A 20,355-nucleotide genomic window follows, 5' to 3' on the forward strand; every position below is an offset into this window, starting at 1 on the left:
TCAGTCTGCACTCTGTGGTGTTTTGAACAGCAGAAGTAGCTTTATTAGAAGGGAGTTGGTAAATTTATTTATCACTGTTGCTGTGCATAGTGTGCCAGGGACTGTGTGTGTACAAAGGAGAGCAAACCTGTCCTCAAAGCTCTTATGCTGCTCTCAGGAGTAACAACAAGTACCTGTTAATGATTGGAAGAGAATCAGCTCATTCAGTGCTGGAGTCTGAAGGGCTACTCAGCTGATGAAATCAAAGGCTAACCACATCACATCCCGTCCTACTCCCATCAAACCACATCACTCAGAGTCCCACCCAGGGGCTTCTCACTCGGTAGGTCCCTGTGGCTGCATGCTTGAGGGGAAACAGCTGAGATGTTAATACATTCACAGCAGAATGGTTTGGGTTGGAAGGAACCTTAAAGATCACGTATTTTTAATCCCTCTGCCATAAGCAGGGACACCCCCCACTTGACCAGGTTACTCAAGGCCCCATCCAACCTGGCCTTGAACACTTTAGGGGACCGGGCATCCACAATGTCCCCAGGCAACCTGTTCCAGTGCCTCACCAACCTCACTGTAAAAAATTTCTTCCTAATACCCAATCTACCCTCTTCCAGTTTAAAGCTGTTCCCTCTCATCTTATCACTGGAAGTCCTTTCAAAAAGTCCCTCCCCAGCTTTCTTGTATCCCGTTTGAGGTACAGGAAGGCTGCTGCAAGGTCCCTCTGGAGCTTTCTCTTACCCAGGGTGCAAGACTAATGCTTTTAATGATGTGTATGAGGAGAGTAGCAGGGCTGGTGGAGTTTGGCACGAGAAGGGAGTGTGATACGAGGTACATTTATAGCTTAGAGGCCAGAGGAGATGATACAGCGGAATGGTCAGGAATTCCAGGACAGAGAAAGGAAAAGCAGCCCGTGAAAAGGAGGCTGAGAGGGCAAGAGGTGGGCATCAGGAAGGGGAAGCCTGCCTTGGCGAGTTCAGCTGCCGGATGAAAACGGAGGGGCGGCGATGCTCGGGGCGTATGATGGGTCCCCAGAGAGTGCAGGGCTAAATCAGTACTAGAAGAAGGAGAAAGACGGAATGGGGGGAAAGGCCACCCCTGGGTACCGCACCCATCCAGACGCTGAAGCTCAGAGCGCTCAGGCAGGCGGGGGCGGGGCTGGCGCTAAAGAACGCCGGGCAGGACTGGGAAGGGTGCTGCCTTCTTCGCGGATTGGTTGATGGGTGAAGAGGGCGTGGCGCTGTGCCGCGGTGCCTTCTAGGAGTTGAAGTCCTGAGTGGCGCCTGCCTGCAGCGGCACCTGCGAGCTCGGGACTCCACTGGGCGGGGCGGGAGGCCGTCACGTGATCAAGGCCGGGGCGGTGCGGTCACGTGATATTTGGGTGCCGGCGGCACGGCGCAGCCTCCTGGCGGCAGGTGAGGAGCGCGCGCGGCGGCGGCGCGTGCCGGACCTTCCCCGCCCTCTCCGGGCGTGGCGCAGGGGTGACACGGGGCGTGTGACATAGGGACAGGGCTGGCAGCGCACAGCGGGGTGAGTGTGACATAGGGACAGGGCAGGGCTGGCACAGGCTGACTGTGTGTGACATAGGGACAGGACTGGCCTGGCACAGGAGTGTGTGTGGCACAGGAAGAGAGCTAGTTTGGTGTAGGGGTGTGTACAGCTTGGGGACAGGGCTGTGCTGGTACAGGGGTGTGTTTGTAGCTTGGGAATAGGGCTGCGCTGGTCCAGGGGTGTGTTTATAGCTTGGGGACAGGGCTGTGCTGGTACAGGGGTGTGTGTCCCCAAACCAGGGCCTCTGGCTGCCCTTGATCAGGGTTTGCACACTGTAGGGGCTGTGCTTGGCCTCGCGTGGGGTTGAGGGTGCCTGAAAAAACAGGGGACAGTACCGGCCGTGCCTAAGGGTTTGAGTAAGTAGGCACACATGTGTTGAGTGTGCTGTGCTTTCCCAAGGGCCATGCTCACATCCCACGTGGCTGAACAAAGAAGAGTGGTCCTTGTGCCCACTTTGCCACCAACGCTAACACAATGAAACATTGATGTGGAGAACCCCAGTGTGATGGCAACATTGGGAACTGCTCTGTGCCCGGTGTTGTAGTTAAGTGACAGATTTGAGCTTGGGTTTACTCTCATGTGGGGTGTAGTGGTATGTATTTATTACTACTTTTTCAGCCTAGTTCAGGAAGCTTTAGCCATAAATGAGTCAGTGAGATGGACTTGCAAGGAGAGGAAGTAAATCTACTTCTAGATCTCTGAAACACCACTTTCTGTAGTAGACTTTGAAGTTACTGCAGAAACTTCTTTTTTTGCTGTTGCTTTTCTATTTCACAGTATTTCTAGACCATGCCTTTTGTTGCCAAGGTTGGAACAGATGATCCTTGAGGTCCGTTCCAACCTTTTTCTATGAAAGTATTTTGTGGTTTGAAGCTTTTAATAAAAGCTCTCCTCAGCTGTGTGATACAATTAACCTGCAGCATCTGGCTGCTGGGGTGGCCTTTGCTGGGGAAATCTTGTGTTTCCGCTGCACTGTTTGATGTCTTTGTGTGCATATCAAAAAAGCAGAGGGTTTGGAAATGTAAAAGCCGGCTTTCATTCTTCTAGCATCACACCAAATGCGTGCTGCACAACCTCTGCTTGTTTGCATTTGAAGTATTCTGTGACATTTACAGCTTGAGATGTGTCCTTGCGTTGGGGAGCGCTGCGTAAACAAGCAGTTGTCTGTTTGCAAACCCAGGGATAACACGTGTCTGGGCTGCTGGCTTGAAGTTTTGCTCTTTGTGCTTCATCCTGCTCAATCCTGGTGTGTGGACTAGGACTTGGAACACTGGACTAGACAATGAGGGGGTTTTCTCTCTTTTTTTTTTTTTCCTTCATGTAGCAGTAAGGTTCCTATTTTATCCAGCTTTTACCCCTATTTTTGGCTGATATTTCTCTTTGCAATGGGGCTGTGAACATACAGTGTCCTGGCCTGCCTTGTTGATCTTTGTATCACCCTGGTCTAGGTATTGATGCAGATGGTTCAAGTCTTTTAAATTATTAATGATTCAGGTCAGCTGCTGTCTGACCCCTCAGTGCCTTCCTGCTCTGCCATCTTCTGCAGCTGCAACATTTTTGTCCATCTCATCTGATCTCCTGGTGGGTTTTCAGGGCTTTTTCTCAGGTGTAAATGATGTGCTGATTCCATTTCTCCAGCCTTCATCAGAGCAACAAGTATTACCTGTTGCTCTCTGAAGCCTCCCACCTTGCTGGTTTACCTCTGTATGTTAATGTAGTTAAAAATTAGCACAACCAGTGTGGCTTTGATAAACATTGGGGAAGCTGAGCAGTGGCATTGGGAGGAGGGGCAGTAGTTTGAAACTAGAGAATAGATTTAGACTGGATGTTAGGAACAAGTTCTTTACTGTAAGGGTGGTGGAATACTGGAACAGGTTGCCCAGGAAGGGAGTTGAGGCCCCATCCTTATTGAGGGTCAGACTGGAAAAGGCTCTGAGCAGCCTGATCTAGTGGAGAATGTCCTTGCTTACTGCAGAGGAGTTGGACTAGATGTCCTTTGGAGGTAACTGTTCTATGATTCTGTTTAGCTGAGTTTGGTTACAGTGAATGGTAGAATGGGAGTTTTAACAGTAGTCTTTTATTCCTCTCCTTCCTTGTAAAAGAAACCTTATACCTTATTCTCACAACTTGGGGTTTCATGCTTGTGTGTGTTTGGTTTAATTTGTTTGGGGCTTTTTGTGAGTCTTTGGGGTTTTTGTAAAGTGTTTTTTAACATCTTGTAATTTGCTCCTTACCACATGACTCTCTGGAACACCTCGTAACACAGCTTCCCTATGAAGACAGGCTGAGATGATTGGAGTTCTGCCTGAAGAAGAGAATGCACCAGGGAAGCCTTACAGCAGCCTTCCAGTGCTTAAAGGGGGCCTACAGGAAAGCTGAGGAGAGACCATTCATCAGGGAGTGTAGTGATAGGATGAGAGGTAATGGCTTTAAACTGAGACAGGTTGGAGTTAGATGTAAGGAAGAAGCTCTTTACTACGAGGATGGTGAGACGCTGGAACAGGTTGCCCATCGTTGTGGGTGTCCCATCCCTGGAAGTGTTTGAGGTCAGGTTGGATGGAGCTTTGGTCAACCTGATCTAGTGGAAGGTATCTCTGCCCGTGGCAGAGAGTTTGGAACCAGATGATCTCTAAGGTCCTTTCCCACCCAAACTGTTCTATGATACCATGGACAGGTCTTCCAGTCAGCAAGATGCCTACCGTGGATTTGGAGACTCTGCTGAGAGTGGAGGATCAATAGTATTTCTGTGTCTTGACAAATTTGCACACAGATACCACAGCTCTTAAAATCTAATGTAGTAAAAAAAAACACACCCCAAAACAGGCAGGCTGAAAATGAATGAGGCTGTGCTTCCCCTTGCTTATAAATGTATATCAAATGGTATTTTGAATTGCTGGTTCTTCAGGGAAGTCAGAGATATTTAAATAGCAAGTGGGAAAGGGTAAATAATATCAAGATAAAAATAATGCTTTCGGTTCCCTGCCTGTGCCATAAACACATTCTGAGAGATGAAAATGGAAAGAACTATTGAAAAAAAATCTAATTTATTTTCCCCATCTTTGTTATCTTCCTTCCTGTGCTTTGGTTAGTTTGTGCAGCGGGGTGGATAGGCAGCTCTTGCTTGGCTTCTGATGGACCTTCTGAACGTTACTGGTGCTGCGGGGGGCTATGGAAGTTTGTGAGATACTGGGGTTTTGTGTGAACTGGAGGCACTTCTGCCCATATTTGATGTAAGATTGGAATCATCATCATCATGAGGGCTGCTTGTGCCAGAGAGGGATTTTGCATCCAGGTCTGATCCCTGTGAGAGCAGATGGGTGGAAGACTGGGTCCTTCCACCCAGAATGTAGTATCTCCCTGACCATGAAAGTGGGTGAATTTGTGTACAGTATGATCCATTGGATCTATTTTTCATCCAGATGCATAAGAATGAGCTTAACTCGTGAAATGAATCAAGTGCCTGCATGCTGATGTTCATTGGGGAAATACTGCTGAGGAAAGTATCCTTCCCCTCTAGTCTGCCCTAGTGAGGCTGCATCTGGAGTTCTGGATCCAGTTCTGTGCTCCTTAGTTCAGGAGAGACAGGAAACCACTGGAGAGAGTCCAGTGAAGGGCTACAAAGTGGATGAAGGAACTAGAGCATCTTTGTAGGAAGGAAAGGCTGAGAGACCTGGGGCTTTCTAGGCTGGAGAGGAGTAAGAGGATTTTATCTATGCTTGTCAATATCTAAAGGGCAGATGTCAAGAGAATGGGGCCAGACTCTTCTTGGTGCCCAGTGACAGGACAAAGGGCATGAACTAGAACACAGGAAGTTTCCTTTGAGGCACCCTGGACTAGGCAGCCCAGAAAGTGGAGTCTCCTCTGGAGTGATTCCAAACCCACCTGGATGTGATCCTGTGCAACCTGATCCTGGTGTCTCTGCTTTAGCAACAGCATTGGAACCTGATGATCCCCCAAAATCCCTTCCCACCCTCACCATTCTGTAAGAACTCCTCCAGCAGCATCACCAACCCTTCAAACTGCATTCTTTTTTATTTTGAGCATACTTTTTGACACGTGCAAATAAAATCCGTCCACGTGCTTGAGCTGACGTTGCCAGCAGCAGCCTTAAGCGTTGCAAAGATGGAGGGAAACTCATGCCCATCATTTGATGTGGAATGCCCAGAAAGCTGTGTTAAAATTCATGCTATTGCCATTCTACAAAGGAGCTGGAAGCTCATGTCCTTGTGCTGTCAGAAAGGTTATTTGTGGTTTTTACTCATACATTTGGTTTCCAAGGGACTGTGGTCAAGATAAGAATTCTACCTTCTTTTTTTTTTTTGCAGTTTGCCTTGCAAGTGCTGGTATGAAAGATTAAAATAATGCAAAAGAGTTAAATTAATCTGATTTAACACTTGCAAGGAGGTTTCTATTTAAAACTTTTCTTTTTCTTCCTAGTGTCACTAGTCAGGAAATTCAGTAGGCAGGTGCCAACTCTTTGTTGCTGTGCATGGGCATGTCTCTGCTTTTCAGTGTTTCTGATGATGGAAAAAATAGCATTTAACTGAAGGAAAAAAAAAAGGAAGGATAGATAGGGCCTTTTTTTCCTGTTTGTTAGAAAGTGAAGATTGTGGTGGTGATCAGTTAGTTCTTCATACAATCATAGAATGGCATGGGTTGGAAGTAACTTCTGGAGATCAAGTCCAGCCCCTCTAACAGAGCAGGATCACTTAGGCCAGGTCACACAGGAACACATTGGAATGGATCTTGAAAGCCTTTAGAGAAGGAAATTCCACAGCCTTTCTTCAGCAGACTGTTCCAGTGCTCCAGCACCCTTCCAGTTGTGTTGAGGTGGAATTTCCTGTGTTCCAGTTTGTTTTCATTGCCCCTTGTCCTATTGCAGGACACCACTGAAAAAAGACTAGCACTGTCTTCTTGACCCCCACCCTTCAGGCATTCATAAACATTAAGACCTCCTCTTAGTCTTCTCTTTTCCAAGCTAAACAGCCCCAGGTCTCAACCTTCCCTCATGACACAGGTGTTCCAGTCCCTTCATCATCCTCATGGCCCTTCTATTTTTCCTCCCTATCTTCAGGATATATTTGAAGTGGTGTATCAGCGGGCTGGTTTTAATGCTGTTTTGCTGGGATACAGGGCTGTGGGGAAAAACTCTCTCAAGGACAGTTTGTGTGTGTCCTGCTGGGATGCTGTAAGCAAAATCTGCAAAACGTTCTCCAGCTTCTCCTTGAATGAAGTTGAAGTCAGCTGTGATACCTTTTCTTACTTTTTTTTTTTAGTAAATCTGCCTTTTCTTTCTTTTGTTTTCTGTAACCACTCACATTGGGGGAGGTGGTGATTTCTTTGCTATCTGTGTAATCTCGTCCCTAAATAAAAGCACAAAATAACTGCAGAATGCTTTATGCTTTTCATTGTGTAGCATTTGTTTTGTTCTTGTTCTCCTGTCAGCCCTGCTGCAAAGCCACATGTTGCAAGAATATGGTTTTGAATATTTTTTTTTTGGAGATTATCAAGGACTTGATTTATCCTCCTTGCTTTCCTGCACACATTCCTTGTGATTCCAGTCTTGAATAACTTGACCATGTATTATTATTATTATTATTTTTCCTTTGTCCCCTGTAGAACTCCTTCAGCTGGTGCATGGAGTGAGGGGAGTGCAGGAGACAGCCATGCTGTCTCTGGGTTGAGGCAATCCCAGGCACAAATCCAGGCTGGGCAGTGACTGGCTGGAAAGCAGCCCAGGGGAGAGAGACTTGGGGGTGCTGGTGGACAAGAAGCTCAACATGAGCTCTCAGTGTGCACTTGCAGCCTGGAAAGCCAATCAGATCCTGGGCTGCATCAAGAGAAGTGTGGCCAGCAGGTCAAGGGAGGTGATTCTCCCCCTCTACTCAGCTCTGGTGAGACCCCACCTGGAGTGCTGTGTCCAGTTCTGGAGCCCCTATTACAAGAGGGATCTGGAGGTGTTGGAGGGTGTCCAGAGAAGGGCCATGAGGATGATCAGAGGGCTGGAGCACCTCTCCTATGAGGACAGACTGAAAGAGTTGGGGCTGTTCAGTCTGGAGAAGAGAAGGCTCCCAGGGGACCTAATTGTGGCCTTCCAGTATCTGAAGGGGGCCTACAAGAAGGCTGGGGAGGGACTTCTCAGGATATCAGGTAGTGATAGGACTAGGGGGAATGGAATGAAGCTGGAGGTGGGGAGATTCAGGCTGGATGTGAGGAGGAAGTTCTTCACCATGAGAGTGGTGAAGCCCTGGAATGGGTTGTCCAGGGAGGTGGTTGGGGCGCCATCCCTGGAGGTGTTCAAGCCCAGGCTGGATGAAGCTCTGGCCAGCCTGATCTAGTGTGGGGTGTCCCTGCCCATGGCAGGGGGGTTGGAACTAGATGTTCCTTGTGGTCCCTTCCAACCCTGGCTGATTCTAGGATTCTGTGATTATCCAGCTCTGTTGTGCTGTAGGTTTCCATAGTCATTATTTCAGTAAAATAAAACATTTTCTCCTTCTATGAAGGACTTTGATCATGCTCAGTGCTGAAGCTTGTTGGGTATTTTTTTTTTGAGCTTGTAATGAATCTTCTTGTGGAATCTTCCTCTGCGTGGAGGAGGGAGGTGCCTCCTTCATTTCTCTCCATGTGAAAACCAGGCAGATTTGGAGGTGTTGTGACCCATTTTTCTTTTTTTTTGATTAATCCATTCCTTTGCTGTGTGAGAAGCCAGAGACTCAAATATGGTGCGAGGGAACTCCCAAACTTGCTATTAATGGCTGCTTGGAAAAAAAAAAATCTCACATGAGCAGATAGCTCAGAAGCTCTGGGTGGTGACACATAGAGTTATGAATGCTGTTTGTCTTCTTTTTCCCTTCTTTTCCCTGAAATTCCCATAGTTATTTACCAGCGTGTGACATCAAATGACTGTATCTACAGTCCTCGTGCAATGGTACTTGCTGTCCAACTCGCATGTCCCAGTTCTAGGGTGTCTTAGGGAGGAAAATGCCCCTGAGCTGTTTGGGGAAGACATGGATGGTGCCTCACAGGGTTTGTGAGCTGTGCAATAGTGGCTTTGAGTTTAGGCAAAAATAACTGCAGGGAAAGTCCCGCCTGTGCTCTGCAAAGGCAGTTTTTAATGCAAAAAATGCTGCTGCTTGTTAAAATTTTCCCCTTGGATTTAGTCCTTGGTTAGAGAGGCAGTATCAAAATGTTTAATGTGAATAATTTGTTTGGAGAACATATTAAGAGCTAAAAGAAGGGCTTTTTATCAGAAGGAGCAGTGGTTGCAACTAACTATAGATAACTGTGATTACGTTTCACCTGATTTATTAGCAAAGCCTTTGCAGCATCCCATGTCCCAGCCTGGAGAGCTTAATGCTCTGAGCTTTATTTTTGGAGAGGGAAGGAAGAATGCTGCTGTGTTTCTGTTTGGTGATGGGGAAGGTTGATGAGGCTGGAGAAACCATACGGACTCACTTGGTAACACCATGGTTGATACACAGATGCTATAATGCTCAGAGTAGTTGTGGATGCCTCATTTGTGGAAGTATTCATGGTCAGGATGGATGAGGCTGGCAAGCTGATCTAGTGGAAGATGTTCCTGCTTGTGGCAGGGAGGCTGGGGCTAGATGATATTTAAGGTCTCTTCCAACCCAGATCATTGTGTGATAAGATGGACATGGCATATTTTTTTCATTTGCCATTTCCTTAAGTTTCATTTTTTACCTTCTTCCAGGTAGCTGCATCTTCTGTTGGGGGATGCACATCTTGAGCTTCTCCTTCTTGCAAAGTGAAGCAAGAGCTCATCCTTTGACAGCTTTTGACTTCTCTTTTCCCCACAAAACAATTGATTTATGATCCCTTGTGACACTATTAGCTTTCTGGACTCTCATGAGAACCTCCTAATTTCTAAAATGCCCAACTTCTACCAATTTAAACACACTGTTAATTAGCTTGAAGTGATTCATCTTTCCCAAATGTTTTGATGTCTTTTGCCTGATGTATCCCCAGGTGCTCTCTTACCTGAGTACCTGTTGCTGCTGGAGAGATCCTAATGTCAGTCCCATCAATTGTTCTGCTGCAGGTAGTGACCAGGAGCAGATGCTCAGTACAAAAGTATGATAAATAAAACTTATAAACATGTATTATTAAATAGCAATTAACATAATACAGTGCATAAGGTCATATATATGGTTATAAGGGCAGTCTTGATGATCAGTGTCTTGATGTCCAGATGCAGGTTGCTGACAAGGTGTCCCTCGGGGTCCATATTGGGACCAATGCTTTAGTAACTTCATCAGTGACAGTGGGACTGGATGCACCCTCAGCAAGTGTGTAGATGACACCATGTTGAGTCATGCAGTTGACATGCCTGAGAGATGGGGCAATCCTTCATATCAATACAGGCTGGAGGATGAAGACATTGAAAACATCCCTGTGGGGATACTGGTGGATGAAATGCTGGACATGAGCCAGCTGTGGGTGCTCACAGTCCAGAAAGTCAGCTGTATCCTGGGCTGCATCCAGAGCTGTGTGGGCAGCATGTTGATGGAGGGAATTCTGCCCCTTTACTTTCCTCCCACTGTGTCCAACTCTGTAGTCCTCAACACAAGAAGGGCATCAACTGGCTGGAGAAGGTCCAGAGGAGAGCCACAAAAATGACTGGAGTGCTGGAACCCCTCTTTGAGGACAGGCTGAGAGTTGGGGTTGTTCAGCCTGGAATACAGAAGGCTCTGTGGAGACCTTGTGGCTATTCAGCACTTTGGGGGACAAGTTTTTTAGCAGGGCCTGTTGTGACAGGAAAGGGGTGATAGTTGTAAGATGAAGAATTACGGTCCGTGATGTCCTTCTTGCTCCTCCTCTGTAGCCCAGGTCATGGTTGGTTAAGGGCCAGGTAGACATTATCTTGATGGATGTCATCTCAAAGCCTACCAGCCCCATGAGAAAGCCCTTGTAGTTGACTAATGTTCTCTGGTGGTTCATCCATATCCACTGCTTGCTGCCTTGAGCAGGCTGAGGCTAGTTATTTTGCCTGGCCAGCCATGCACCACTTTGTGAAGTTGCTCTTCCAAGCAGATGAGGGTGACCTTGCACTTGCTGATTTGGTAGCCAGGCTCAGGTGCTGGCTCCCTGTGTTTCATCTCGTAAATAACTCTGGTTTTCAGTTTCATTTCCCAGACCTGTTTACACCTTGCCAGAAATAATTACAACCTCTGAGACTGGGGTTTGCTGGGCAAGGGGGAGGAGGGCACAGAAAAACCTGCAATCCATGATTTTTGTGCGTTTTCATCAACGTGGTGCTGTCAGCGGGACCGGGATCTCCCTTCTGTGACATGAATCAAGCTGTGCCTGTGTTTGCCTGGGATCACTTCTGCTCTGTGCAGGAGGTTTCTTTCTTTTCCTCTCTTCAGCATCATCTTAAATTCATGTCCTGGGCGATGCATCCCTCACCTGCTTTATTACCTCTCTGTGTGTTTTCCCAAGCATGTCTTGTGCTTGGAAAAACCTCTCCTGCTTTTCTTGACTGCAAAACAGGCTCCTCCTGCATTCTTGCTCCTCCAGCTTCGGTGTGCATCCTTCCTCCATCCATGCAGAGATACTTTTCTGCTTCTTAGCACGGGTTTTTTTGAGCTCTGTGGAGCCTTGTGCATCCTCCTCTCAAGGTGGATAGAAGCCATGGCTCCTGGCTTTGCATCCGAGCTGGTGTTTGCCGTGGTCATGTGTGGAGCCGGTGGGGAAGGCAGGAGTATTTTTAGTGTGCTCTTCTGTGTGCTGCTCGGGGGGCCGCCCACAGTTGGGTATTAAAATAATAGCGGGGACATTGGGTAAGCTCTGCAGCAAAATGTTGATATGCAAATTGGCATCTTCAGAGCCAACCTCAAGGCGATTCTTTTGGCGATGCACACAAGGCTCTCCCAAGCTGTGTGTTTTGAATAAAGATTACAGCAAGGGATTTTCACCCAGAGGGCATGCTCGTCTCGTTTATTCAGAAGCTTAGCAGAGCTGGTAATTCAGTGTTGGAAGCCAACAGGGTGAAATGTATCCACCTTTAAAAAGGTATTAGATTAGCGTTGGCAAAACAAAATGGAACATTGCCTCTGTAACTTGAATTTCCAGGGTTGCAGAAGCAGTAAATACAGTAAATGTATTTCATTTGCAAGCAATTCCTGAGCGCTGTCCAGGAAGGAGGTGGCTCTGATGGCTGTGGAGCTGGCTTAAGAGGTTTGAAGGCATTGTCTGGTAATAAATGAGCTTGTGCCAGCTGACTCGGTGCTGCTTTAACTTTTATCTTCGCATTGGTGACAGGCAGCTTGGCTGTTGGAAACCTTGCAATAAGAAATGGGATAAAATAGGGGTTCCTTTATTGTTTGGTTGTTTAGCTTTCCTGGTTACTGAGTTCATGGTGGTACTACTGGGAAGGGAGCAGCAAAACTGGGAGAAAGTGAAGCAGTAGTTACCTAGCTCTTGCTTTGCAACTGTCCAAGCTGTTCCTGTGTCTGTCAGTAGAAGTCAGAGCTACCATTTCTTTCCACCCCCAAGTTCACTTGTATTCAACAGCTACAGCTGGGCATCTGTGTGGGTTTTCAGTCCTCCTGCTTCAATAAGGACAAAGAGCATGGAGAGTGATCAAGAGAAGCTATTACATGACATAAGACCACTGTCCAAAACATAAAGGACTGAAGAGGAGGTGGCAGTTTTAACCTCTTGGCAGTATGTTCTGAAGTGGCATATCTTTGTTCTTACCCATTCATACCTAATATTCCTGCTTTATCCTTTATTCTGCTTTTGGACTTTGTTTAGAATTACAGAGTTGTTTTGCTTGGAAAAGACCTTTGAGATGAAGTCCAACCATTAAGCCACCGTAGAAAAATCCATCACTAAACTATGTCCCTCAGTACAACATCTACACAACTTTGAAACCCCTTCATGGATGTTGTTCCACCACTGCCCTCAGCAACAACGAATTTTTTCTCATGTCCAATCTAAACCTCCCCTGACACAGCTTGAGGTTGTTTCCTGTTGTCCTATTGCCTGTTACTTGGGAGAAGAGACTAACCTCCACCTGACTCCAGCCTCCTTTCAAGTAGTTATAGAGAGTGAGAAGCTCTCTTCTCAGCCTTCTTTCTCCAGAATAAACAACTCCAGTTCTCTTAGCTTCTCCTCATAAGACTTGTGCTCTAGACCTTTCACCAGCTTCATTGCTGTTCTCTGGACATCTTCCAGCACCTCAATGTCCTCCTTGTAGTGAGGGGCCCAAAACTGAACCCAGTATTTGAGGTGCAGCCTCACCAGTGCTATAAGTCCTGTGCATTGGGGGGGGGGAAGTTTCTATCACAAGAAATTCATTGTTCTGGGGTTAGAAGCTGCCAGTCAGACCATTTCTTGTGAGTTTTGGGTCTTCCTTGGGTTGTTTTTTTTCTCTTTAGCTCTCTGAGATTGGTACAAATCTGTACTTTGTAGAGGCTGGAGGGGGATGATATTAAGTGGATATAAAAGCAGTTGGTAGCTAATTTTCTTTCTTTCAGTGTAGCATGGGAAAGCCAGGTGGCTGAGACTGTTGGAAGATATTCCCAAGACTTTGATACAAGTTTGTGTCTATCAGCTTAGTTCTCTTGTGTCCTTTTACTTTAATTATGCATTCCAACACCGTAAGACTTTTAAATATCAAATTTTGAGGGTATTCTTTGCCAAAACTACATGGTTTAAGTGCAGATCCTGTTGGCAGGCATCTCGGGAGCTGTTGACTTCCCTCCTTGGTAACCCCATCCTCTCTTGTCTGCTTTTTCCTCCATAAAAGTCAAATAATATTTGATAAAATAGCAGAGCCTTGTAAAGCATTAAAAGAAAGTACACAGAAACTCAAAGTGGTGGTCTCATGAGTGTGTAGCCATGTGAAGATCAGAGTGTCCTGCTGCCATCTTAACAGTACTGAGTAAAAGAAAAACATCTTTCTGTCTTGGTAAAGGCATGTCTTGAGTTGTCTTTGTATCTGTCTTTTGCTGCATCCTGCATCTTGGTGGCATTAAACACAAGTGCCTGTTACATCTCCAGAGCCCCTCTTGTTCTGCCTTATGCCTTGTTGAGTTGCTTCATCTTCCCTCTAAGACCATGAATCTCTGTTCCTGACTTTGGAATGCTTCTTGTCTCTGTTATTCTGTACCTCTTTGCTTCTGATGATATCACCATGAACATTGGTAGGGATGTTCTGAATTTTCCCCAAGTCTTGATTTAGTGTTGTTTTTTTTTTTTTGGTTGATACATCTTCAGGAAACCTCACAGCAGATTGTCATACCAGTGTTTCTCTTTCTCCAGGTGGTCTCTGCATTTTCTGGTGTTTCACATCCAATCTGTGCTCTCTTTCTGCTTTAAATCTGCTATTTTAAGGCCTTTAGTGCAGGAACCATCTCCTTACTTTGTATCTCTACAGCATTTGAAGTGATACAGATGTGATTCCAAAGTCATGCAGATGATACCTTTCAAATTGAGGCTGCAGTCATTGACACCCTTGTAGATGCTGTCCTTTTTATATAGATCTATATGTATGTATCACAGAATGCTTTGGAAGGGATCTTTAAAGGCCGTGTGGTCCACAGCCCCCTGCAGTGAGCAGGGACATCTTCCACTAGGTCATGTTCCACAGAGCTCTGTCCAATGTGTCCTGGAATGTTTCCGGTGCTGGGGCATCTACTACTTCTCTAGACAACCTCGGCCCTTGTCTCAACATCCTCACAGTGAAGAATTTCTTTCTTGTATTTGGTCTAAATTTCCATTCTTTTAGTTTAAATCCATCACCCCTTGTCCTGTCACAACAGACTCTGCTAAAAAAAAAAAACAATTTGTCTGCATCTTTCCTGTAGGCCCCTTCAGGTACTGAAAGGCTGCAATAAGGTCTACCTGGAGCCTTCTTTTCTCCAGGCTGAACAACCCCGACTCTCTCAGCCTGTCCTCATAGCAAAGGTGTTCTAGCCCTCTGATAATTTTCATAGTCTGCCTTTGCACCCTCACTTTCCTGTGCTGAGGACTGCAGAGCTGGACACAGTGCTCCAAATGGGATCTCTCCGGAGTGAAGCACAACAGCAGAATCACAGTATCACTAAGGTTGGAAGAGACCTCGAGGATCATCGAGTCCAACCTGTCTCCACAGACCCGATGACTAGGCCATGGCACCAAGTGCCACGTCCAATCTCCTCTTGAACACCTCCCTCCCTACCATGGTGGGAGGCACACAATAAAGATGTAACAGTCTATCAAACCCTTTACAAAGAAGGAAGACAGACATGACTTTAACAACAAGCATGCTGGGCATGCTTCCTTTGATACGGTTGGTCTTCTAGGCTGCAGGTGCACATTGTCCAGTTTTTCATCCACCAGCACCCTCAGTCCTTCATTTCAGGGCTAGTCTCCATCCCTTAATCCCTCAGCCCATATTGACACATACATGTGTGCATATGTATATATTCAATGAGTAAATAACACATTGACAGAATTTAAGGCCCTGTAGCATGTTAACATTCAAAAATCTCACAAATAATAGAAACTAGATACTTTTGTGCCCCCTTTCTTCACTATTTTGGTAGTTCTGGTATGGGGTGCTTTGTATGTGGAAACTCAAATGGTGAACTCTGATCTCACTGGGTGAGAAACATTTCTGTGAAGCTGTGCATTTAGTCTAATTCAGTCTGCTATAGACTGTGCTGAGGATTTGTGATCCTCGGCAGGCATTTGACAGATCTTAACTAGTTATGCTGTGTCTTGTCAATCAAAATTAACCGCCTACCTCGCTCCTTCCTACTTTCTCTGTCTTCCAGCTTTTTTTTTTATTTAGGTTGGTCATTAAAATTGCACATTACCATAGAAACGAGGAAAACCCGCCCCTTACATTCCAGATCTTTAGCGTGATATTCCTGTGCTGACATCATGTGAGTTACAGACACGATGGCTTAAAAAATCCAAACACAACCAAAAAACCCCTGCAGGTAGGCAAAGTTCTCATTAATTCCTCCCTATAATGGAGCTGTTCCTAGGAATGCCAACCAGAGATCACTTTCCTTTTCCATTTCTGTATGGTGTCCCACAGAAGGAGGGACCCTGCTGGGGAGAAACCACCTGAAAAGACAGAGAAGAAAACAGATCGGTGGGATGGGAAGGGTGGGTGGATGAGATAAGGAGGAGATGGGTCGGCAAGGAGTTGCACGCACAACGTAGTGCGTGCTGAGAATTTCAACGCTGGTTTGCATCCTCCTCAGGCTGCCTGCACCATTGGCTGCTCAGAGAAATGGGCAGAATAGTGATATTTCTGTAAAACTGAGCCACCAGGCTTCTGTGCTTAAGGACCTGCATCACTGTGTGGCAGGAGAGGTTGTGTCAAGGCTTTGCTTGGTCTGAAAAAAGTTTTGTTTTGTTTTTCTTGTAGAGGCACTTTAAAGGTGCTTGACCCAGGGCTACAGGAAGGTGATGGAAGCTCTTTCGTTACAGCCATGAGCAACCTGAGATTCTCATGCTGGCCTCTGGACAAATGATGAAGATTTCATGTGGAGCAGGATTGCTCCATGTGAGATTGTTAGAGATGAGATTCTGAATGATGGGAACTTGATAGCATGTGGAAAGCAATATAGGTGGTCAAGGAGTGACTTTACTGGCCACGTGTTGGCAGAGGTGGAGGGATCCTCTGCTGCTTGCCTGTTGCTAGGACCTCTGAATGCACTGAAATGTGGCACACATCAGAGAAGGGGAAATTAAAGTGCTGGTGCTAGAGTAGGTTATAGCTGCACACCAAGCAGTTACCTCTGCTTGCCAGAGGACTTGAACGTGTCTCCAATGAGGACAGGCCAAGAAAGTTGGGGTGATTCAGTCTGGAGAAGATGATGATCCAGGGAGACCTCACAGCAGGCTTCCAGTACCTAAAGGGCACTGTAAGATTGCTAGAGAAGGCTACTTTTTTGAAGGGCATGTAGTGGTAGCACAAAGGTTGGACAGAGCCCTGGGAAACCTGCTCTAGTTGAAGACAGCCCTGCTTGGTGCAGGGGTGCTGGACTAGGTGACCTCTAAAGGTCACTTCCAACCCCAACCATTCTATGATTCTATTTAAAAAAAAAACAGAAATAGATCCCCAAAACTCGATAAAAACACTCCTAAAACTGCCAAATGCCAGTAAGTGGACTTTCTGTTGAGTTGCCAATGTGTAGTGTGACCCAGCAGACAACGGCACTTCATCCTGATGCCTCCTTAGATGTGTTAACGGAAGAATTTGATTTATATAAGGAATCCTACATCTCTGTGGTGACAATACACATGCTTCCTGTGTAGCTGCACAGTGATTGTGAAGAGTGAGGACTGCCTCCCTGAGAAATTGTATCGTGTCTTGATGTTTGGAGGGTCTCCAGAATGCAGATATGGATTGTTCCTGAGGTAGTTGGATGCTTTCTCTATAGGAAGATTTCATTGCTCTCTCTCTATAGGAAGATTTGTCTCTTGGGAAGATGAATTTTGACCCTTGGCCAGAGAAATAACGAGAAAGAAGTGTTGTGTGATATCGCATGACAAGGTGTTGCTGAGCAACATCTTAAAATTTAAAGGTCTTATTTATTTGCCCTCTCTTCAAAAGTTGGCAGCAGGTACTGTAACTTAAAAGCTTGTAATGATTTTTTTTTTTCCCAATGTGTTAGAGCTTCTGCTGTTGCCTTTGAGGCATTTTGAAATAGATGGTGCTCATTGAAGAAGAGGAAAGGGTAATTGTGTGGTTTATCTAAGGGTGTGAAAGCTCAGGGAAGGAGCTCCCTCAGCATCCTTTGCTGCTGTCTCTAGCTGTTGCGTCATCTTGACTTTCTCTGCCATCCTGTCTCAAGAAGGATAAGAAAGCTTTGATGCCAAGTCTGGAGTGTGGAGTGCTGAGGCTCCTGTTGCTTGAAACAAACCAAACAGCCAACATTTTCAGTGAGTTGTTTGAAAACATGCTTTTTGAGGAATAATTACTGGGAAGAAAAACAGTAATACTTCTGTGTCCTTAAGCTTTCACACTGTAACAGAGCCTTTACCTGAGTTGCCTAAGCTATTCTTTTTCAGGTTCTCTATTTTATTTTATTTTTTAATTAAACCATAATAAATGGCATTAAAATTCATATTAAATTCTTTATGAAGCATTACTTTCCAAATTTGGGATAAAAATTTCAGTTGTTGAAGTGTGTGTAGAGGAAGTGGGTTTATTAAAGAATGAACAAGAGTCTCTGGAGTTATCTATTTGATTTTTGTGGATGCTGTCCTAGAATAGAATTAACCAGGTTGGAAAAGACCTTTGAGATTGAGTCCAACCTATCACCCAACACTATCTAATCAACTAAACCATGGCACCAAGCGCCCCATCCAGTCGCTTCCTAAGCAACCCCAGTGATGGTGACTTCACCACCTCCATGGGAAGCCCATTCCAATGGCAAATCACTCTTTCTGGGAAGAACCTCTTCCTAACATCCAGCCTAAACCTCCCTTGGTACAGTTTGAGACTGTGTCCTCTTGTTCTGGTGCTGGTTGCCTGGGAGAAGAGACCAACCCCCACCTGGCTACAACTTCCCTTCAGGGAGTTGTAGACAGCAATAAGGTCTCCCCTGAGCCTCCTCTTCTCCAGGCTAAACAATCCCAACAACCCCAGCTCCCTCAGCCTCTCCTCAGAGGGCTTGTGCTCCAAACCCCTCCCCAGATTTGTTGCCCTTCTCTGGACACCTTCCAGCAAGTCAACATCTTTCCTAAACTGTAGGGCCCAGAACTGGACACAGTACTCAAGGTGTGGCCTAACCAGTGTGGTGTACAGGGGCAGAATGACCTTCCTGCTCCTGATACAGGCCATATATATGCAATTGTCTAAATATGTTATCTCTGGCTGTTGCTCTACACACAAGCATCTGCACGTGTACTCTTGTATGTACAATCATTCCTAAAGTATATATATTTTTCTGTTCTTTATACGTGTGTTTAGTTAAAAATCAATTGCAGCGATACCATAATGATTTTTCAGTCTGCTAACTTTATAACAGATTGGCTGCTGATACAAAGACCTGAGTCTTCTGTGCAGCATTGTGGTACACCATCCTGGAAAAAAGTTTGCTTTTCAATGCTGGGACCTTTTCCAGTGCTGGGTCCACTTGGTTGTCCCAGTTGCATGTTTCTAGCTCAGCAATCCCTGCGATTGCATGGATGAAATGAAGGAAAAATATTGACAGTTCCTGCTTACCTGGTTAAGACTGAATGTAAAATAGGAGAACACTAAGCAAGGGGGCATGAAAATGATGTGAAATCATGAACTGAGAAAACAGGAATTACTTGCTGTAATTACTTGCTGGACAGCTTTCATGTTTTAAGTGGGAGGAGTGAGGGTTTCATATGTGTGTTTCATTGTGAAGAGGTTTTGTGTAGGCTAAAATTGGATGGTCTTTGAGGTCTCTTCCAAGCAGATATATTCCATGATTCTATGAAAAGCAAGGGTTGCCTGATGCAGGTGCTGGTGATATCCAAGGAAGTAGCGGAATCACCATCTCTGGAAGGATTTGAAAGACGTGTAGATGTGGTGCTTAGGGATGTGGTTTAGTAGTGACTTAGCAGTGTTAAGTTAATGTTTGGACTTGATGGTCTTAAAGGTCTCTTCCAAACAAAACAGTGCTGTGATTCTTTAGATACGTTTCTGTAACAAATTCATGAGATGTAGAAACTTCAAAATGCAATTGCATCTAAAGAAAGGGCTAAAACCTCTGTCCTGGGAATGCCTGTGCTTCAGACCAGGGGAAACAGAGCAGATTAAAAACCCTATGAACTTTTCACTTCTGATTTTTCTTTTTTTTTTTTCTTTTTCCCTGAACAGAGACAATCCTGCTGAGACAGGCCTGGGTCTGTTGGGGTGTTGCTGCCTAGTGCCAAACAAGTGGCTCCCCAACACGAGGGAACAAAGCTAAGGGTGAGATATTTTTTGCTTTTCTCTTTCTTTAATAATGCTTCCTGTTTCAGGTTCATTCTTGGGTTTTGATTGTTTTTCTCCACATCCTTTCATGTCATTGGAGGCAATGCTACATTTTGTAGACTCAGCCTCTGGAATGAATGAGCAGGAATGCTGTGGGATCAGCACTTGCAGATGTTCATCTCTGGGTTGTGTCTTCTGCTCTTTTGGTAGTTTCCTGGTTTTAACTGGCTAATATTGAGTGATTTCCATCCAAATCCTTCCTCTGATAGCTGATTCTGGCTGACTTGGCCAGTTCATAGATTTGTTTGATTTGGAAGGGACCTTAAAGATCATCTAGTTCAAACACCCCTCACAAGGGCAGGGACACCTTGCACTAGACCAGTTTGCTCAAAGCCTCATCCAGCCTGGCCTGGCCTTGAGGACTTCCAGGGAGGGGAGGGAGCATCCACAGGTTCTTTGGGCAACCTGTTCCAGTGTGACACTACCTTCATAATGAAGAATTTCTTCCTTTCATCCAACCTAAATCTAATTTCTTTCATCTTAAAAGCATTACTCCTCATCCTATCACTACACTCCCTGATGAACAATCCCTCCCCAGCTTTCAGTAGGCCCATTTAAATACTGGAAGAATGCCCCAAGACCTCCCTGGAGCTTTCTCTTCTCCAGGCTGAAAAAAACCTCAACTCTCAGCCTGTCCCCACAGGGGAGGTGTTCCAGCCTATGGTCATCTTTGTGACCCTCCTCCGGACATGTTGATTAATCTCTGTGATAGCCCACGCTCATGGTGTGTTGACTTTGAGTTAGGTTTTCTGGACAAAGGCAGCCTTAATGCATGCACTCTTTCTGGTCAAAGCCAGCGTTGATGGGTGCTCTCTGACAAGAACAGATGGTCA

At 45.7% G+C, this 20,355-nt stretch overlaps 1 protein-coding gene across 1 annotated transcript in view; it reads left to right on the plus strand.

Moving 5' to 3' along the window:
- Positions 1 to 1,310: 1,310 nt before the first annotated feature.
- TSNARE1 (t-SNARE domain containing 1) overlaps positions 1,311 to 20,355 on the plus strand; it is a 469,611-nt gene continuing 450,566 nt past the window's right edge. Inside the window, exons 1-2 of the mRNA XM_054167237.1 lie at positions 1,311 to 1,406; positions 19,367 to 19,459. The gene's annotated coding sequence lies outside the window, so the exon portion shown is untranslated. The remainder of the gene's footprint in view (positions 1,407 to 19,366; positions 19,460 to 20,355) is intronic.

Source organism: Dryobates pubescens, chromosome 14, assembly GCF_014839835.1.
Source record: "Dryobates pubescens isolate bDryPub1 chromosome 14, bDryPub1.pri, whole genome shotgun sequence".
Taxonomy (NCBI): Eukaryota; Metazoa; Chordata; class Aves; order Piciformes; family Picidae; genus Dryobates; species Dryobates pubescens.